This window comes from Pongo pygmaeus, chromosome 11 (assembly GCF_028885625.2).
Source record: "Pongo pygmaeus isolate AG05252 chromosome 11, NHGRI_mPonPyg2-v2.0_pri, whole genome shotgun sequence".
Taxonomy (NCBI): domain Eukaryota; kingdom Metazoa; phylum Chordata; class Mammalia; order Primates; family Hominidae; genus Pongo; species Pongo pygmaeus.
In genome coordinates, this window is record NC_072384.2 from 87361618 (window position 1) to 87383260 (window position 21643).

The window sequence follows — 21643 nt, forward strand, 5'->3', positions numbered from 1 at the left end:
GCAGGGATGCCTGCCTTGGTCCTTCACCCTTAGCGGCAAGTCCCGTTTTTCTGGGGAAGGGGCAAGTACCCCAACCCCTTCTCTCCTTGTCTCTACCCCTTCTCTGCTTTTCTGGGGAAGGGGCAAGTACCCCAACCCCTTCTCCCCTTGTCTCAACCCCTTCTCCTTCACCCTTAGTGGCAAGTCCCACTTTTCTGGGGGAGGGGCAAGTACCCCTCAACCCCTTCTCCTTCACCCTTAGCGGCAAGTCCCGCTTTTCTGGGGGAGGGGCAAGTACCCCTCAACCCCTTCTCCTTCACCCTTAGTGGCAAGTCCCACTTTTCTGGGGGAGGGGCGAGTACCCCTCAACCCCTTCTCCTTCACCCTTAACAGCAAGTCCCGCTTTTCTAGGGGGCAAGAACCCCCAATCCCTTATTTCCACACCCCGACCTCTTATCTCTGTGCCCCAATCCCTTATTTCCGCACTCCAACCTCTTATCTCTGTGCTCCAATCCCTTATTTCCGTGCCCCAACCCTTTCTCTGCTTTTCTGGAGGGCAAGAAACCCCCACCCCTTATCCGTGTCTCTACTCTTTTCTCTGGGCTTGCCTCCTTCACTATGGGCAAGCTTCCACCTTCCATTCCTCCTTCTTCTCCTGTAGCCTGTATTCTTAAGAACTTAAAACCTCTTCAACTCTCACCTGACCTAAAATCTAAGCATCTTATTTTCTTCTGCAATGCCGCTTGACCGCAATACAAACTTGACAGTAGTTTCAAATAGCCAGAAAACGGCACTTTCCATTTTTCCATCCTACAAGATCTAAATAATTCTTGTCGTAAAACGGGCAAATGGTCTGAGGTGCCTGACGTCCAGGCATTCTTTTACACATCAGTCCTTTCCTAGTCTCTGTGCCCAGTGCAACTCGTCCCAAATCTTCCTTCTTTCCCTCCCACCTGTCCCCTCAGTCCCAACCCCAAGCGTCACTGAGTTTTTCTAATCTTCCTTTTCTACAGACCCATCTGACCTCTCCCCTCCGCACCAGGCTGAGCTAGGTCCCAATTCTTCCTCAGCCTCCGCTCCTCCACCCTATAATCTTTTTATCGCCTCTCCTCCTCACACCTGGTCTGGCTTACAGTTTCATTCCGTGACTAGCCCTCCCCCACCTGCCCAGCAATTTACTCTTAAAAAGGTGGCTGGAGCCAAAGGCATAGTCAAGGTTAATGCTCCTTTTTCTTTATCCCAAATCAGAAGCGTTTAGGCTCTTTTTCATCAAATATAAAAACCCAGCCCAGTTCATGGCTCATTCGGCAGCAACCCTGAGATGCTTTACAGCCCTAGACCCTAAAAGGTCAAAAGGCCATCTTATTCTCAATATATATTTTATTACCCAATCTGCTCCCGACATTAAATAAAACTCCAAAAATTGGAATCTGGCTCTGAAACCCCACAACAGGACTTAATTAACCTCACCTTCAAGGTGTACAATAATAAAAAAAAAGTTGCAATTCCTTGCCTCCACTGTGAGACAAACCCCAGCCACATCTCCAGCACACAAGAACTTCCAAACGCCTGAACTGCAGCGGCCAGGCATTCCTCTGGAACCTCCTTCCCCAGGAGCTTGCTACAAGTGCCAGAAATCTGACCACCAGGCCAAGGAATGCCTGCAACCCAGGATTCCTCTTAAGCCATGTCCCATCTGTGTGGGACCCCACTGGAAATTGGATTGTTCAACTCACCTGGCAGCCACTCCCAGAGCCCCTGGAACTCTGGTCCAAGGCTCTCTGACTGACTCCTTCTCGGCCTAGCGACTGAAGATTGACGCTGCCCGATCGCCTCACAAGCCCCCTGGACCATCACGGACGCCAAGCTTTAGGTAACTCTCACAGTGGAAGGTAAGTCCATCCCCTGTTTAATTGAAATGGGGACTACCCACTCCACGTTGCCTTCTTTTCAAGGGCCTGTTTCCCTTGCCTCCATAACTGTTGTGGGTATTGACAGACAGGCTTCTAAACCTCTTAAAACTCCCCAACTCTGGTGCCAACTTAGACAACACTCTTTTATGCACTCTTTTTTAGTTATCTCCACCTGCCCAGTTCCCTTATTAGGCCGAGATATTTTAACCAAATTATCTGCTTCCCTGACTATTCCTGGACTATAACTGCATCTCATTGATGCGCTTCTTCCCAATCCAAAGCCTCCTTTGCATCCTCCTCTTATATTCCCCCACCTTAACCCACAAGTATAAGATACCTCTACTCCTTCCTTGGCAACCGATCATGCACCACTTACCATCTCATTAAAACCTAATCACCCTTACCCTGCTCAATGCCAATATCCCATCCCACAGCATGCTTTGAAAGGATTAAAGCCTGTTATCACTCGCCTGCTACAGCATGGCCTTTTAAAGCCTATAAACTCTCCTTACAATTCCCCCATTTTACCTGTCCTAAAACCAGACAAGCCTTACAATTTAGTTCAGGATCTATGCCTTATCAACCAAATTGTTTTGCCTGTCCACCCTGTGGTGCCAAACCCATATACTCTCCTATCCTCAATACCTCCCTCCACAACCCATTATTCTGTTCTGGATCTCAAACATGCTTTCTTTACTGTTCCTTTGCACCCTTCATCCCAGCCTCTCTTTGCCTTCACTTAGACTGACCCTGACACCCATTAGGCTCAGCAAATTACCTGGGCTGTACTGCCGCAAGGCTTCACAGACAGCCCCCATTACTTCAATCAAGCCCAAATTTCATCCTCATCTGTTACCTATCTCGGCATAATTCTCGTAAAAACACACGTGCTCTCCCTGCTGATTGTGTCCGATTAATCTCCCAAACCTCAATCCCTTACAAAAGAACAACTCCTTTCCTTCCTAGGCATGGTTAGTGTGGTCAGAATTCTTACACAAGAGCCAGGACCACACCGTGTAGCCTTTCTGTCCAAACAACCTGACCTTACTGTTTTAGCCTAGCCCTCATGTCTGCGTGCAGTGGCTGCTGCTGCTTTAATACTGCTAGAGGCCCTAAAAATCACAAACTATGCTCAACTCACTCTCTACATTTCTCATAACTTCCAAAATCTATTTTCTTCCTCATACCTGATGCGTATAGTTTCTGCTCCCTGGCTTCTTCAGCTGTACCCACTCTTTGTTAAGTCCTGCAATTACCACTGTTCCTGGCCCGGACTTCAATCCGGCCTCCCACATTATTCCTGATACCACACCTGACCCTCATGACTGTATCTCTCTGATCCACCTGATGTTCATCCCATTTCCCCACATTTCCTTCTTCCCTGTTTCTCACCCTGATCACGCTTGATTTATTGATGGCAGTTCCACCAGGCCTAATCGCCACACACCAGCAAAGGCAGGCTATGCTACAGTACAAGTCACTAGCCCGCCTCTTAGAACCTCTCATTTCCTTTCCATCGTGGAAATCTATCCTCAAGGAAATAACTTCTTAGTGTTCCATCTGCTGTTCTATCTACTATTCTACTACTCCTCAAGGATTATTCAGGCCCCCTCCCTTCCCTACACATCAAGCTCGAGGATTTGCCCCCACCCAGGACTGGCAGATCAGCTTTACTCAACATGCCCTGAGTCACGAAAACTAAAATACCTCTTAGTCTAAGTAGACACTTTCACTAGATAGGTAGAGGCCTTTCCTACAGGGTCTGAGAAGGCCACTGCAGTCATTTCTTCCCTTCTGTCAGATATAATTCCTCAGTTTAGCCTTCCCATCTCTATACAGTCTGATAACAGACCAGCCTTTATTAGTCAAATCAGCCAGGCATTTTTTCAGGCTCTTAGTATTCAGTGACAGACTAATGGTCTATTAAAAACACACCTCACCAAGCTCAGCCACCAACTTAAAAAGGACTGGACAATACTTTTACCACTTTCCCTTCTCAGAAGTCAGACCTGTCCTCAGAATGCTACAAGGTACAGCCCATTTAAGCTCCTGTATAGATGCTCCTTTTTATTAGGCCCCAGTCTCATTCCAGACACCAGACCAACTTAGACTGTGCCCCCAAATAACTTGTCATCCCTACTATCTTCTGTCTAGTCATACTCCTATTCACCATTCTCAACTACTCATACATGCCCTGCTCTTGTTTACACTGCCAGTTTACACTGTTTCTCCAAGCCATCACAGCTGATATCTCCTCGTGCTATCCCCAAACTGCCACTCTTAACTCTTGAAGTAAATAAATAATCTTTGCTGGCAGGACTATGCTGAATCTCCTTAGGCACTCTAATCAGATGTCCTAGGTCCTCCCAGTTCTTAGACCTTTTCCATTGAGTTTTTCAATTCATACAAAACCGTATCCAGGCCATCACCAATACTTCTACACGACAAATGTTTTTTCTAACAACCCCACAATATCACCCCTTACCACAAAATCTTCCTTCAGCTTAATCTCTCCCACTTTAGGTTCCCACGCTGCCCCTAATCCCGCTTGAAGCAGCCCTGAGAAACATCACCCATTCTCTCTCCATACCATCCCCCAAAAATTTTCACCGCCCCAAGACTTCAACACTATTTTGTTTTATTTTTCTGATTAATATAAGAAGGCAGGAATGTCAGGCCTCTGAGCCCAAGCCAAGCCATCGCATCCCCTGTGACTTGCACATATATGCCCAGATGGCCTGAAGTAACTGAAGAATCACAAAAGAAGTAAAAAGGCCCTGCCCCGCCTTAACTGATGACATTCCACCATTGTGATTTGTTCCTGCCCCACCTTAACTGAGTGATTAACCCTGTGAATTTCCTTCTCCTGGCTCAGAAGCTCCCCCACTGAGCACCTTGTGACCCCCCGCCCCTGCCCACCAGAGAACAACCCCCTTTGACTGTAATTTTCCTTTACCTTCCCAAATCCTATAAAATGGCCCCACCCCTATCTCCCTTCATTGACTCTCTTTTCGGACTCAGCCCACCTGCACCCAGGTGAAATAAACAGCCATGTTGCTCACACAAAGCCTGTTTGGTGGTCTCTTCACATGGACATGCATGAAAGGCTGTTTCTTATGTTCATCAATAAAGACCTATAATCAGGCATAAAAAAGTATTCTATAGCAATTAAATATAATGTGATCCTTCAATCTGCTGATTTGACTTCACCTAGGAATAGACTTTGAATTATCTGAAAAAATAAATGCACTAAATATCCTTTGAGTAACCCTGACTACATATTCTTTCTCTCGGAAGACATTTTTAGTAAATATATATTTGATAAATACAATTCTTGATGAATAATGAGGATGAAGCTCTCTTACTGGAATAAGATTGGAAGCTTTTTGTGTCTGAAAATAAAGGCCATTTACTTTCTATACTCAAGTGAATTTTAAAATGTATTCCCAAGACAACATTTTTCAAAACTAATATATAGATGAAAAAACGAATTGATGTTTCAAAGGTATACTCAGAGTAGCATAGTTAACAACTACAACTATGACAAAAAAACAAAAAACAAACAAACAAACAAACAAAAAACAAACCCATAAACACACCAAAGGAAAGAAAAGAAATACTAAAAGCATCACTGGAACCCAGAAAAGCTACTTTTGGAATAGCTTCCAGAATAAACATCTTGTGACATTTATGCTGGTGAGGTTTATTATTGTATAGACTTCAATTGATTTCAATCCAAATCAAATGTAGATTTAAAATATTTGACGAAATATATGCCTGTGTTACAGATAATGTATGCTTATTTATTTTCCAATTTAAGCATAACTCTTAATAATTTTTAAAACAATTTTAACATGCCTTTGACCTGTAATGAACAACTGCAGAACCTGAAAGATGATTAAAGATTCAGTAGTAACATAAGTAATATTTGTGGTAAAATATTGATTTAAAAATAATGTAAACTACATTAAAGCTACTTAAATAGGCCACGGGAGTCAGGGAAGACAGAAGGTCTAAATATTTTTCTCTTCAATATTTTGTATTACGGAAATATTTTTATATTGAAATAATTGTATTTAAATTTAGATTTTGTTATAAAAGTTAATTTAAAGGTATGAACTATAAAACCACCACAGGAAAGAGGATAACGTTTCAACAGTTACTTGTTAATGTAACAGTTTATAAAATAAAAAGTAATCCACAGTATAGGATTTTTCACATTTACAAAGTGTCAGGTGTTTACTTCTTTATCAATATCGCCTACATTTTCATTATTTAACATCTTTGCCCAATTCCCACTGTAACCAAGTGTATTTCCATGCAGCCAAGTTACTATCCAGCTTAGTTTGAGGTTAAATGTAAAAAGCTTTGACGTTTTCTGTTCTCAGAGTCCTCTTGCAGAAGCCTTTTTTCTGACCTTTCACCCACACCCCCAGGACTTCTATTCACTAAAAATTTGGAATTATCCATGCTAATCCTGGAATTCTGGTCATTAAAAGAAAAAAAATTGTGTATATCATTCTCTGCATCAATTTCAAAAGTTATTCTTCATACCTATATTTAGAGATGCAGCTGAAGCTTTAAAATATTCAATTGGGCATATAATTTTATAAAAATAGAGCGTTCTAAAAGGAATTGAGAATCATGTAAAATTTAACCTGTTTTTACTGGATCTATAAGTCAATATAAAATATTTATTTTTCTGTGTACATTCCCATATCTACTTAATGATACTGTATCGTGTTGATTTTGTCTTTTTTCTTGCGTTAGCCTATATATTCTTCATGAGAGTAAATAAAACTAATCATGTCTTAAATATCGACTTCTATTGTTATTTTGAATCTCCTAAGGGTATAGATCAAGGTTTATTCATTCTTACCTTACCTTTTGTTTCAGCATTTAAGACAGCTCATAGTAGACATTGGAAGATTGGTTAAATTGCTATTTAAATGACCTAGAATACAATTGTTTAAGTAATTTACCAACCTTTGCAAAGCTGAATTATATTTGTGTATTCTGTCAATATTACATAATATTAAGGTTCTGAGATGTGTTCTTTATCTTTATTCAGCTTTTCCTATATTCTAGAAAATTTCACCTTCTTCATAATAATTTCTTAGAAACTTGTTTTTTTTGTTGTTGTTGTTGTTTTTTACATGGAGTCTTGCTCTGTCACCAGGCTGGAGTGTAGTGGCGTGATCTTGGCTCACTGCAACCTCCGCCTCCTAGATTCGAGCTATTTCCCCTGCCTCAGCCTCCCAAGTAGGTGGGATTACAGGCACACGCCACCATGCCTGGCTAATTTTTTTTTTTTTTTTTTTTTTTGGTATTTTAGTAGAGACGGGGTTTCACCATGTTGGCCAGGATGGTCTCAATCTCCTGACCTCATGATCTGCCCGCCTCGGACTTCCAAAGTGCTGGGATTACAGGCATGAGCCACCAGGCCCTGCTGATATTATGGACTAAATTGTGTCTGCCCCCAAATTATATATTTAAGTTCTAACCCTCAATATGGTTATATTTGGGCATGACACCTTTAAAAAGTGATTACGGTTAATGAAGTAATAATTGCGTATCCCTAATCTAATATGACTGTTGTCTTCACAAGAAGAGGAGGAGATGTCAGGGATATGCAAACACCCCCGTGAGGATGCAATAAGAAGGTGACCATCTGCAAATAAAGAAGAGAGGCCTGAGGAGAATCCACACCTGCCAACACCTTGATCTTGGACTTCCAGTTTCCAGAACTGTCACAAAATAAATTTCAGTTGTCTAACCTTCTAGTCTATGGCTTTCATTATGGCAGCCCTTGCAAATTAATACAGTTAGCTTGGGCCAGCTCACAGAACTTAACTCTAAAGTGAAAGCTGGCAAAAATTTCCAAAATTTTATAAGTGGAATTTTTTGAATTATCTAATTTTAAACACTTCCTTATTATTGAGTAGGCCATTTCATTTTTTTCAAAGATAAAAACAAAGAAATACATTTTAATTTGCAGAAGAGCAACTTACATTAACTGAAGAAAATGCTTACTGAATATGAAGTTAAAGTAAAATGTGTTAAAAGAGCCTTCCTTAAATTATTTTAGCTAGAAGCATAAATCTGTCTCTAAACATTCTATGATAGCATAATGAATATAAATAGCATATTATGCCATTATAAATAGCAGTTTTAAATGATAGATTAATAACTGTTAGTTCTGGAGCCATATGTTAATCTTTGTGGAAGCAGAAGCTGGCTCATATACTGACAACCTCTGTTCGCCCTACTAATAATTCAACCCCTAGTTGCTATTGTCACATTGAACTACAAATTCCTAACAGAAATTACTCCAAAACCTAGGAAATGAAACAGATGCTAACATTTCAAGAAAGCCTTCAGAACAAGAACATTAAAAAATCATTTTCATGTAGTGCTTGAAGTAAATCAAATCTGCTGGTATTTCATGTGCTTAAGTGATCACAGCTTTCCCAGCTGGTGAGTATCTTTAAAAGAGAGGTTTCTGTCTTTCATATCAAGTGTTATTTTGATTAAAATAATCATTTAATGAACTAGATCTGGAAGAAGTCAAAGTTCTTTTATAAGATTATGACATAATAATATCTTAGAAAAATCTCTTATTTACTGAACCACTTTTTTTTTCAAAGAATAAGAACATTATGATAAAACTCATTGAAGGTATAACTTATATAGGCTAATAGTTAAAATTAGATTTCTTCTTCTTTGATTTTTTTTCAAAAGAAAAAATTTTTTTTTAAGTTTTTTAAACGAACGCATTAAAACCAGTTATAAATTCTTGTCCACTACTGCCAGGAAAAACAATAGATCAGTACGGCCTCATGCAACTTATTTGGAAGTCCAAAATTGATGGTAAATATTATAATATGAATTTACATTTCAGAAAAATATATATTCAAGTACATTGTGAGTGAAAAAATAATAATTTTGAATTATGCATGTAAGAGATGTACTCTTCTGAGAGTAGAGGTGTAGGGAAGGCTAGGTTCAGAACAGAGGAAGAAAGAGTAAATTTTTAATATCTAGTCTTGGTTTATTGATACACAAATACAATAATAATCCATATCTAGAGTTTTACTTTCAAATAGATTTAACATATCTGAATATTGGATACTTTGCATGAGTTTTGTGAAAAGATTGAGTTAAAAGTTTCAAAGCCATTTGAGAATTTCCTTTGAACACACTAAAGGGTATCTGTGAATACTGGCTTATTATATCATGGCAGATTTACAATAATTTACGTGTTGCCTTTCTTAGCTGGAACTGTATGTGCCAGGACTAGATTAATCCTTATGGTTACATAGATCAGCAGCAAGACCTCCCACGTGGAAGTAGCTATATTCATCTTTCTCATCTGAAAATAACTTTATTAGAAAATATCACATATCTTCTTATTGCCAGCCAGGTGACTCATAGGAAAGTACAAGATAACTGAAATCAGCTACATAATCCTATAGTTCATGCACTATTTTCAAACACTTTGAAACTTACTGTTGGTAAGTAAATGTTTATCTTAATTATATCTAAATAATCTCTTCTATAATTATTCTTGTGATTGAAACCTTGTTAGGCCTCAGAAGACTCTGAATATCAAAATAACGCATACCTTCCTACTTTTATTTGCACCTCAGAACATGAGACTTCCAGCATCCTGGAAAGTTCAAGGTGTTTCTTAAACTCTCTTAAAGGGATGGTTTGCAAGCCCGTCTCTTTCACAGGACCACCATAGACCATTCTTTCTCTAACATTCCAATTTAATTTGTCCATGACTTCTGCCTTTATAGTCAACTGGAATGCCTTTACTCTTGCTACTGTGTACTATTTTATGCTGACACTATCTCCTGATGCTCTCAAAGTCATCAACTCTTGGGGTGCCAGAGTCCTGCTACATTCTGTGCACAACTGGTGAAAAATGGCCTTCAATTTTACCCTCTGCTGTGTTGCCATCTGGGCCCTATGGCAGCACAATTCCTGTCAAGTGTTTTATTAATTCCCTCATAAAAACACCATTTTCATCTTCAGCTGTCTAGAAGCTCCAAACCAGTTCAGTGTCCAGTAAGCATAGACACCATGCCACCCTTTGAGCCTTTACATTCTCATTGTCACAAGTTGGGTCTCCCAAACAAAAGAAAACCATCCAACTTTCTTTTCCCTCTTCAACAAAATTCAAAGCTTCTTGGCACATTATTTCAAGCATACAGATGCTGGCGAGAGTGTAATAGGAAGTGAACAAAAGGAAAGATATTTGGACCAAGTATTTTATCCTGGCTCCACCTTATGAATAAAAGGAAAGTAGACATTGTCAGGAATTCACTGATGTAGCATTAAAAAATCTATTACCAAGAGATCAAAGGTAGCTAGCAGGAAATAAGATAAAGGACTGACACCCAATTGTATCCACAGGTCAAGTGTTTTTATTGCTAAAATTCCAATAAAAAAATTAGTGTTTCTAGAAAATAGATATTTATATCTGGGTTCAGGCAGATTAAAAAATCAATGAGTTTTAAAAATTACATTTAATGAACAGAGTGCTTTATGTTTTTTTTTTTGCTTTACTAATGTGCCAGCTTGATGTCCCCAATAACAAGTCCGGCTTGATAGCCCTGCTAACAAATCCAGCTTCATCTAGTACGATAGAATATATTTTTTCTCAATTCATTTCCATTTACTGCCTGCTCAGTTTCTTAAATTAGAAAATAACTTGACTAATTCAATGGACAATGGATTGGATATGAATCTAAAATGAGGCAGTTTCCTGAAACCCAGACTTAACTGTATGTGGCAATTTGCTTTGGGGCATTGTGCAAGAGAAGGTTTCTCAAATTTGTATAATAATAGTGAGGCTCTTATAGTAAATATCACAGAATGCTTTGTTAAATTTGAAGTTCAACATCTAAGAAAATGTCCAGAAGAACACATTAACGTCCAGAAGACACTACCTAATCTTGTCTCTTAGAAATTATCAGCAACATTGTGTTGCTGATAACTTCTAAGAGACAAGATTAGGTTGTTTGTGGACATTTATGGAATAGTCAGTACAAATGTGTCGAAGAGAAATGGTATAATTCTGGTTGTGACACTAGATTACTATTCTGTTTCTTTTAACTTTCTTGCTTCTCAATTTTTAATGTAAAATATGAGGGGGCTATATTAAAAAGATAAAAGGATCTTTGTAATCCTAAGAAGCTATGAAGATAGTCTATTAGAAGATTTAAATATAGGGATTTTGAAAGCTCTGTGTTCAGAAATGGCATCAAAGCAATAAAGTTCCAATAGAGAAAAGGAATTACAATTCACATTACAATATTTAGATAGGACTGTAAGAGAAATAAATAGCTCTTCCTTATTTCACATTTAAAATTTCAGACAAATTGACCTTCAAAGATATAAGTCTGAACAATAATAATAGAACATAATAGAAAAATTGTTCTGACTGCAAAGAAATAGACCTTTCCCAATAGTCACTTCAAAATGCAAACCAGAATGTATGGTCTATATTGTTTTTAATTTAATGTATCTATGTGAACAAGCACACTTCTTCCTCATTTTCATTGCATAAATTTTTACTTGGAATGCCTTTGAAGTTAATCCAATGTGCTTCAAAGTTACATGTATGTATGGCTTTTTTTTTCACCAACTGTACATATGTCTGTAAATTCCCACCAAATATGGTATCAAATATGTAGAATCTGAGATGTTATAAAAGCATTCAAAATCATATTTTCCTCATAAAGGAAACACAAAATTGACCTTAATAGGATATTATTGAGGAATATTTTAATTATCTGGCTATAAAGATAAATTCTAAGGTTTCCCAGAATTTAGAAAACTTACTCTTTAATGGCAAAATTTACTCTAAAGTATTTTGCAATTGTGTGTGTGTGTGATAGTGTTTGAAGTGACAGGGAAACCTATGCGTCCTGGAAACCTATGTGTCAAGGCATTGTTTTCTGGATCATTTATGGGCATATCCAAAGGCTTGGGAAAAAATTTAGGATAAATAGAGAATAATGAGCTTTTTCAGAAATAAATAACTACGATTACTCCATGCAATAGAATCCCAAATGATTTGAAGTTAGACTTTATTATTAGTTATACAGTAAATGTGATAAACAAGTTTACCCTGTGTGATACAAAAAATAAAAAACTGCAGCAGGACCATGATTTTTTCTTTATAGATAAGGGGCTCTCATGCTTAAAGCCTGATTAACAATAGCCACATCTGATTTCAAAATGTAGATATCCCAATGAGGTAGTTCTTCACAATGGGAATCACTGGTTAGGTGTTAGTTACCCAATTTCTCTTATTTAAAGCTTAATGGATATTTGATGCCATATAGACAAAACATTTGGAAGAAGTTTCAAATTCCCACCTGGAGATAGGTGGCACATAAAACAGCCTAAAAAAAATAAGAATGGTTTAAAAGGCTTGCTCGAGTTAACTAATGGTTGGCAGATCCATTTGCCAGGCTTATTGAATCAAGCTTTAACCCCTCCTTTAAAGGCGGCGTCTGTTTCTCATTGGCAGGAATGTTTTAGATTCAGCATGTTAAAAGCTGCAAATATTTGTGTTGGGTTTTCCTTTGTGAGCTATCTACAGCAATGTGAGAGAGCGAGTACATTTAGCCACAGCAGGAACTTCCCATAAAATCACAGTAAATGACTGTGCTTTTCTTATAAGCCACAACCTTCCTAGGCATTTCTCAAATACTTTACATAGAAATTTGCTCACTTTAACAAAAATCAATAAATGCAAATATCATTTCATTTGTTTTCATTAACTAGGAGAAATAGCGGTAACATATTGTTAATTATATTAGCAGGACCCTATAGCTTAATGCAACAAGTCAAAAGGCATCTGGCCATTCCTAAGTATTGTGACTGATGGAGTAATATAGACAAAAAAATTGGATAACCTTGGAAAATATGTATAAAGATGTGCAGTTTACAAAGAACTGGCTGAAAATTAAGGAGAAATGGCAGATTCGAAACCGTGATAGGTATAAATGAATTGTGGTATGGCCTGATTAAAAATTTTACTTCATCATATTCATACTGGAGTCTACATAATTTGGGAAGAAGAAACATTTTGTCAAAACTGATATATCCCATAAAATATAACTAACATACTTTGCAGGAAAGCTTAAGGAAGGCGTGGGAGACAAAATGGATGACAAACGTAACAATAATAATATTTAAGTGCAATAAAGTTTTTTATAATGTCATTTTTTAAAAAATAAAGTTTTTTATAATGTCTACATAAGGGAAATCAACACTGCATTGACTATGAGAATTAGTTTGGGGGTCTAATGGACTATTCCTGAAATTTGGACTGAGGGGTCAGATTATTAACGGTAGACCTGAATTTGTCTCAAAGAACAATGTTTTGGAATCCAATAAAATCTCTTCAGATACTCTCTATTTAACTGATTGCTTGTTTCAAAGGTCAATTCATTTTGGAAAAAGACTATGGATTTTTCTCACATTTTATGACAACATAAATGTTGACAACTTATGTTTTTGTTAATGTATAGTGTTATTCATTATCAAAAACAAAAACAAAAGCAAGCTATTTGCTAATAGTCATGTCACAAATATAATTATTATACATAGAATTATACAGTCCCAGTTGCAATGGACCTTTCTTAACTTCCTTACAATTTATTATCCTTTTAAAACACAAGAGAAACCCATTTGGTATCTTCCACCCATAGCTTGAAAGTCTTGTATTTATTTGCTTATTAGTAGTACATTTCCATTTGATACATGTAATATTAGGTTGCATTATTCTAGATCCAATTTTTCCTTCTGTAAGTGAAGTTTATGAAATAAGGTTAGTTGTTCTAGGCACAAATGCATTGTACAATGAAAAGCATGACATTATAACTCACCATATTTTCATGATAAGAAAAAATGCATGCATATTTATTGATAAACGTATTTTAAGTGTATTCCTTATAGTGCAGGAAGTGCAAAGATGAATGAAACACTCCAGTAAAGAGCAGTGTGCTTCAGGTTTTTCTGTTGACATCTTGTGTAAAATAATTTTGAAAGAACTTCACCCATTTCAACTGACAGATCAGTTGCAAAGCATGTAACTTTTGGCACATTTTAAATGTTGACATTCTAAACTATAACTGTTACATCATTTTTAAAAATTCACAATGAAACATAAATATAAAAGCAGTTCAATATCTACCACTTTCATTTAAAATAAATGAATGAGTTCTTCAAAGCAGTTGGAAATAGTACTTCATTTCTTTCTCTCCTTGAAATCATATCCCAGTCCACTACCCACCCTTCCTCTTATATAATTTTATTCTATTAAAATGTATTTTTATACTTTAAATTATTTTTAGTGATACCCTGAAGGAGAGCCAGGAAAACTCATTATATAGAAAAAAAAGGAATAAAAGTAGCACGGAGCAAGAAAGAAGATAAAGTGACATGGAAATAGATCATTAGATGAGCAGGTAACACTTTAAAATCTGTGATGTTATGGTGTCTGTCATTTTTTTTTTTTTTTTTTTTTTTTTTTTGCAGATGTGTGCATTGCTGTGATGTAAATCTCTTCTAATCTTTTCTCGTGAAAATCTTTACCCTGCTCTAAAACGTTTTGCAACAAAATTTGTACATAGATTAAAATTTTATTTTAAAAGAATCCTGTCCAAATGGCAGCAAATGAATGTTTTTTAAAAAGTTCCTCCAGATTGCATTACCACTACAACTTTTATCAAAAATAATGGCAATAATGATCATGTTGATAATAATAGTGGCTAACACGTCTGGAAGGCTTACTAAGCTTCAAGCATGAATCCATACATTACCTATTTATACCTCTACTTGTAGCTATCTATTTATATAGAGTGTCCACCAAGTCTGGAAACACAAATGATATATAATGTGTGATTCACTGATATATATTAGATTGTAATACTTTTAAAAAGTAATATTTGATTTCCTAGAGTTACAATCACCTTATAACAATCATATAAGGTAGATACTATGATTAACCCAGCTTTACCTATGAGGGACCTGAAGCTCAGTCAGTTTATTAACTTTAACATGTGATTAAAAATTGATTAATTCAAGAGTTGAATCAGGCAGTCTGGTTTTAAAGTTTACACTCAAGATCAAAATGCATTATTATAGACATTGATATATAATTTGATTCATAATTCATCTTAAACACAAGTAAAATTTTATTTACCCTATATTATTTAATGAGATGAAGAAGGGGGAAGCTCACATGTCCTTTTGAAAGGAGGCTTGGCAAACATCAATGTATCCACTATCCTTGTCTCCTTGTTTGTGGCCTAGGAGATTGTTACACCTTCCAAAAATGCTCTCTAGTAAGATTCAGAATGGGTGATACAACACTTGGGTTTTTTGTGTGGGGAGGGAGAGGTAGGTAAAAGAGAAAAGGAAGATTGTGAAAAGAGATGTGGAAAAGGATAACTAGCTGGAAGCTTGTACCTTCGAAGTTTTCTCTGGCAGATCAGTTTTAGGAAGGAGATCAAATCGAGTTTTAGGATCAGGAAATTGATTTCTGTAAAACAAGCTGTTTCTGCCTATGTAGTAAGGGTATGGATAACTCACTTCATAGATCCTTGGTCTAGGGAAAAGTGTAACACAAAGTAAATGATGAAACTCAGTTCTATCAAAAATGAAAATGTTGTTGCATTTGAGAACCATTATGGTGTGCAATGTAGTAAAAAAGATAAGACATTCATCCTAATTTAATGTAAAACAAATTTGAAAAGAAAAAATGATAACCAAAGAATTTCATGAAGGTATTATCGTCACTGCGTATAATATGCTTTCTACTAAATTTCAATGAGTGTTTATGTTTACCTACCATATTAAATAATTACTATTACATTGGCATCATAATACCTCTTATGAGAGGAACTGTTCTTTCTGATAAAATAAATTAAAAATCCACTTACAGTAGAGCAGACTCTTGGTCATAAATGTTATCAGGTGCTCAAATATCAGGGGAAGAATTCTCCTCTCCATGAATCAAATTAGAAAATGCGTTACTTTTACTCATGCAACAGAAGCTGGAAAACGTGTGACAAAAAGAAAGAATGGGGTAAAGACACAATAAAGTAAAAATAGAGAGAGGCCAGAATAGATTATTGGGAGAAATAAGTGACATCTAAAAATGGTCATTTCTACTATTTGATTTGAAGTTGTTTGCATTGGTAGTATGTGAACCTCTCCCATATCTGCTATCGTGTAAATCTTTAATGAAGTCTACTATCTGTGTGGGTGGAATTTTTTACAGAGATCAACACCAGGGCTGTTTCAGGAATCAATGCAAAGCAGAACAACTTTATGCACTAAAGAAGAGTCTGATTAAGGGCAAATTAACAAGGACATTGCAGGGAAGGATATTCATGAGGAATTCCACCATTTTACAGAAATAATAATTATATGACAATCTTTTAGTGATGAAGGAGTACTGGTAGACTTTCATGGCACTTAAGATGAGACCCTCAAGGCACATGATCAAGGACGATTACCAATACTTACTTATTTAAGCCAGTGTCATATTTAAGTCCCAGCCTTATTTTGCTGTGGTACACGTAAGTTAACATAAATGACAAGTCACACTGACCTCATTTGGTTGAATTTTAATTACTTTAATTGGAGACACTGCTCATTATATAGCAAAATAAGAATAAGTATTTGTAAACATTCTATTAACAAAAATGAATCTTTTGAATCTTTAATTATGACCTACAAGTCATTAATTGTGTCTCTCATACACATGGGAGTATACCTAATTTGAACTCTAAGCAATAGGACAGTGTGATATAAAATTTTAAAGAGATAATAAGATGATCATTCATAAAATTGATTTATTAAGCACACTTCAAAATACTATAAGCAGCCAGGTGCGGTGGCTCACACCTGTAATCCCAGCACTTTGGGAGGCTGAGGCGGGCAGATCACGAGGTCAGGAGATCAAGATCATCCTGGCTAACATGGTGAAACCCCATCTCTACTAAAAATACAAAAAATTAGCTTGGTGTGGTGGTGGGCACCTGTAGTCCCAGCTACTCGGGAGGCTGAGGCAGGAGAATGGCGTGACCCCGGGAGGCAGAGCTTGCAGTGAGCCGAGATCGCGCCGCTGCACTCCAGCCGGGGCGACAGAGCAAGACTCCGCCTCAAAAAAAAACGAAAACAAAAAAAACAAAATACTATAAGCATAACTTTTCTGGAGTATTTTCATATAATTTACAAATATATTCTTAGTTTATGTAATATGATAAATATTGCTTCAATTTTAGCTGGATTAAAATTTAAATGCAAAAATGGATCTATTAAATGATTAGAAATTTATAAGTTAATATCTTTACTATTTTGGAGTCTGAAAGAACTTTCCACAAGATTACTAAACTTTACTGATAACTAGAAATAGATGCTTCTGTTGCCAGAATTCAAACTAGCCAGAGACATTTCCCTTTATATTTTTTTTATTTCCCACTTCTTACCCATCTGTCAAGTTTCGGTCTGCTGTATGATTATATAAATAAAACCATACCAAAAAAAAAAACCCTTCTAGTTAGAGGAATTGAACTATTACAAATCACATAGTTGGTTACAAAGAACTTCAGATGGTATTTTATGTTTAGCTACTATCTTTAGGTCAGAGAGTTACAGGCAGCTATTTCAGAAACTCAGAGCTGGAATGGACCTAAGAAATCTTACAGAAAAATCTTCTCATTTTAGAGACAGAAATTAGGAGTTCAGGAGGGTTTTGTGATTTGCTTTATATTCCACGGCAGTGGTAGATGAGCTAAGACTGGGAGCCCCTCCTCCTAAGTCTCTGTTCTGTACTCCTTTTATTATGTTAAAATGGAAACATATATAATTCAAACTAATATGATGGCAAACTGCAATCATAGTTCTCATTTTTAATCTCCATAAAGATAATTTTTTCTACCTCTTTCTTGCTGGAATTGAAGTGAATTTACACCTTAAACTGCACTATTAGAAAAAAACAACTCAAAAGGCAGCCATTAACTTCTCACAGAAAATCTTTCCAATGCTCTACAAGTTCTGTGAGACCAGGCTAATGAAGAGAATGCACCTTTAAACTTGGACCTTTCATTATCAGCTACTTCCAATTTATCTTCTTCAAACTCTCAAACATATGTTATAATTTATAAGTTGAAAAACACACTTGGAAAAAATATAGTGTATTCCTCTCAGTGTTCACATGAAGACATGACTGATACACACAGATAGTGGGAGGCCAAATCCAGTTCTTCCCTAGTAAGTGAATTTTCTCCCATTGTGCTCTCTTTCCTATATATCTTTATTAAGCAAACTTTGGGCCTTTTGAAAGTTAATCTGATATTACTTCACATAAAAACCATCAGGAAGAAAAATCCAGCTGTCAGATATAAGTTGGCATTTTGAGCATTCAAACCTTGCTCTAAGGAACAGTGAGTCATGTGAAATGAAATGTACAAAGGAAGCTGACACATGAAAGGACAGAACAACAATGATGAGTTCCCAAAGACATGCTGTGGGAGAAAGAACAATTATAGAGGATCTATTTTTGGGTCCAGCAGTATGAACTGGGAATTTAAAAATCACAGCTTAAGTACAGAAGGAGGAATGATGTCACCCAGCTTTAAATTTAGGAGAAAATAATTTAGTAGCCTTTAGTTTTAATTTAGGTTATTACCATTTATTACGATGATACATTATTGAATTGTCAAATGTTTGCAGTCTAAAAACAAGTTAATGCGGGACATTTAATTTTGTAGGAAAGGCAGCTATGAGGCGTAATATTAATTGCATAATTAATATTTTATTTGCCATGGTACTATAATGCCAAACATAAATAACAAGACAAACACGTCTGGAACAGTAGTCTTTCTGGAAGCACCAATGCCCCAAAAGCCTGTAGTTAATGCCCAGGATTGAAAATGAGACTCTCAGAGTGGCCAGGGAGTTCTAAAAATAATATTTAGAGTCATTTAAAGTTTTTTCTTTGCTTATAAATAAGGTATCATCTTATGTTCCAATTATGAAAAAGTTTTGCATCCATTCATAGGAATATAAGAGTGACAATGTGAATAGAAAATAAAGAACTCTATAGAGAAAAGGAATTTAGTTCAAATGAGCAAATTAGCCCTATTTTATAATGTTAAACATAATTTTTGTATATATCCATATAATTATGGTTATATGTTTTATATAGTATATATACATATAATATATGATGTATGTGGCTAATTTTATAAAATAACTAATATTAATACATCTACTGGACACATTCAAATTAATTTAACACTCCCGGTAGTCTGGCCAAGAGAACAGCAATATAGAGACTAAGTCCACTGCCAAGGTGCCAAGGAAATAATTTTGTAAGTTTGACAGATGTCCATAATTCCATCTTTATTAATATTTTGTTAGATTGCCTTTCAAGGTTCTCTTTTATTCTAAAGTTAACTATATACCTTTCCGTGAACTATTTCTCACTATTGTTAACATGGTCTTAACCTCAGCTTTACTGGAAATGCAACATGTTACTTTCATTAGGCCATGAATGTTCTTTTGTAATATATGCAATACCTGAAAGTAGGGCCATCCAAAGTTTTGACAGGTGGTAGCACAAGTGGTTGGTGTATCATCGTAGGATCCTAGATGACAAGAGAACATTCCTGTGAATTTGGTAATATTATGAGTGGATGGTGGGATTTCTCAGAATTTAACTTGAAGTTAAATACTAGTGTGTTTCTTTGTTAAAACCATAAACATATATATTTCAAATGATACTTTTCAATGGAAAGTTGGGAGGAGACATACCAGGTATATTGAGGTTGTCACCATGCTAACCTGAAAGTAATCAATAACTTTGATCTTGGCATCATATGTCCTAAGAATGGGAACCCCAACAGGCACAAACATGGAGGCAGATAGTGCCTGTTGTTTAAGGTCTGGGCCCTAGGAAGATGTGTAATCTATGTATGCATGGCTCTGGTCTACGGGCTGGAGATATGGTAGTCCCTGCTCTCATGGGGCTTATATTATAAGGAGAAAAAAAAGAAACAAATAAATATAAAAATGGCCAGTGTTGATAAGTGGTATGAAGGATAATAAAGCAAGCTAAGGGAGAATAGGGAGAAATGAGAAATGTATGATGGTGGTATACTAGATAGAATAGTCACAAAAAGCGTCTCTGAAGAGGTGGTATATGAGCAGTGGACCTGAAGTAAGAGAGCACACCAAGGAATGTTCAGGAGAATGGTCGTTTTTAGAAGAAAGGATGACTGAGTCAATGGTTCTAAGGCAGGAAAGACTTGGCTAGTTCAAAGTACAGAAAGAAAGTCAATATGGTCATAGTGGAGTGAATGAAGGCAAAGAGCATTCAAGAACTTGGTCAAAGAGGGAACCAGAGGCCAAATCTTGTCAGTAATGAGTTTTAAATCTCCATAAACAGGATGTTACTAACAAGTTAAATTCATTCCCTGTCAAACAAATACTGAAGTTACATAAATGTAGTTTACATACATCCTTTCAGGCTCAAACTAATGTTGAAAGCAAGACACAGCTAATTTACCTTGCTTTGCATTTACACACTGTTTGAATTTTAAGAACTTGAAAAATGTCAGAATTGCATTTTGTGAATTATTTACCTTAATTAAGTCATATTGACATTTGAAAGGCTTTTAATGACCTTGTGCTTATGGAGCATCAATTTTCTACTATACCTAACAATAATCAGATCTATTGCCAATAATTTCTTTAAAGTCAACAGAGATGTTTATGTAAACCCTCAAAAATATTCAGAAAGCTTATTATTAAAAGTAATCTCTGCAATTGAATCTTTTGAAAATCAAAAATCATTTCCAATTATTTTGAAAAATTATCTTGTAAATGTTTACACCTTCATGTGTTTTAAAAACATATGTCACTAGAAATTGACTAACACATTTTGTAATTAGAATCTTGTGGTCATATTAATTAGATGTGTATTTGTACATTGACAAAAAGTCTGCATATACTTTTTGCATTAGGATGTTTCAGTCAAAGATGGTCCACATATATGACTGTGGTACCTTAAGATTTTCATACTGTATTTTTACTGTACTTTCTATGTTTTGGTGTGTTTAAATACACAAAGACTTACCAGTGTGTTACAGTTGCCTAAAATATTTAGTACAGTGATTTAGATTTGCAGTCTAGGAGCAATAAGCTTCACCATACAGCCTAGGTGTGTAGTAGGCTATACCATCAAGGTTTCTGTAAGTACCCTCTGTAATGTTCACAGAATGACAAACTTGCCTAGTGACACATTACTCAGGACATATCCCAATCCTTAAGTGACACCTGACTATATTTAGAATCTGGGTTTCTAAAAGCTATTTCAGAAAAAATAAAAGTTCCTATTAGTCTCAGCCTTTATTGGCATACATACGGAATTTAGCAAGTTCAAAGTTGAAGTTTATTTTGAGTATTTTCCCAACTTGCTAGAAAATACCACTAGAAGTAGAAATACTCAGAAGCATTATTTTTTTTCTGCATGGTTCTTTTTTCATCCCAGCCAAAAATGCTATGAAAGAATCTTTCCAGCTTTTTGGTGTTTGGGATATGTAAATGGTCACTTCTGGCTATCAGAAAATGTATTGATGAGTTAATTTTGGTTAATAAACATGTTGCATATATTAATAAAATTACAATGTATGTGTGAACATGTACTTACTACC

General features: G+C 36.2%; 1 protein-coding gene across 3 annotated transcripts in view; it reads right to left on the minus strand.

Annotated features, from left to right (window-relative positions):
* Positions 1 to 21643, minus strand: part of CALCRL (calcitonin receptor like receptor) — a 112214-nt gene that overhangs the window by 74923 nt on the left and 15648 nt on the right. Inside the window, exons 2-3 of one of the 3 annotated variants that reach the window (XM_054477290.2) lie at positions 19509 to 19576; positions 15860 to 15973 (exon numbers count right to left, since the gene is read on the minus strand). The exons of 1 other annotated variant lie outside the window; for it this stretch is intronic. The gene's annotated coding sequence lies outside the window, so the exon portion shown is untranslated. The remainder of the gene's footprint in view (positions 1 to 15859; positions 15974 to 19508; positions 19577 to 21643) is intronic. One more of the 3 variants, XM_054477291.2, reaches the window with a different exon arrangement.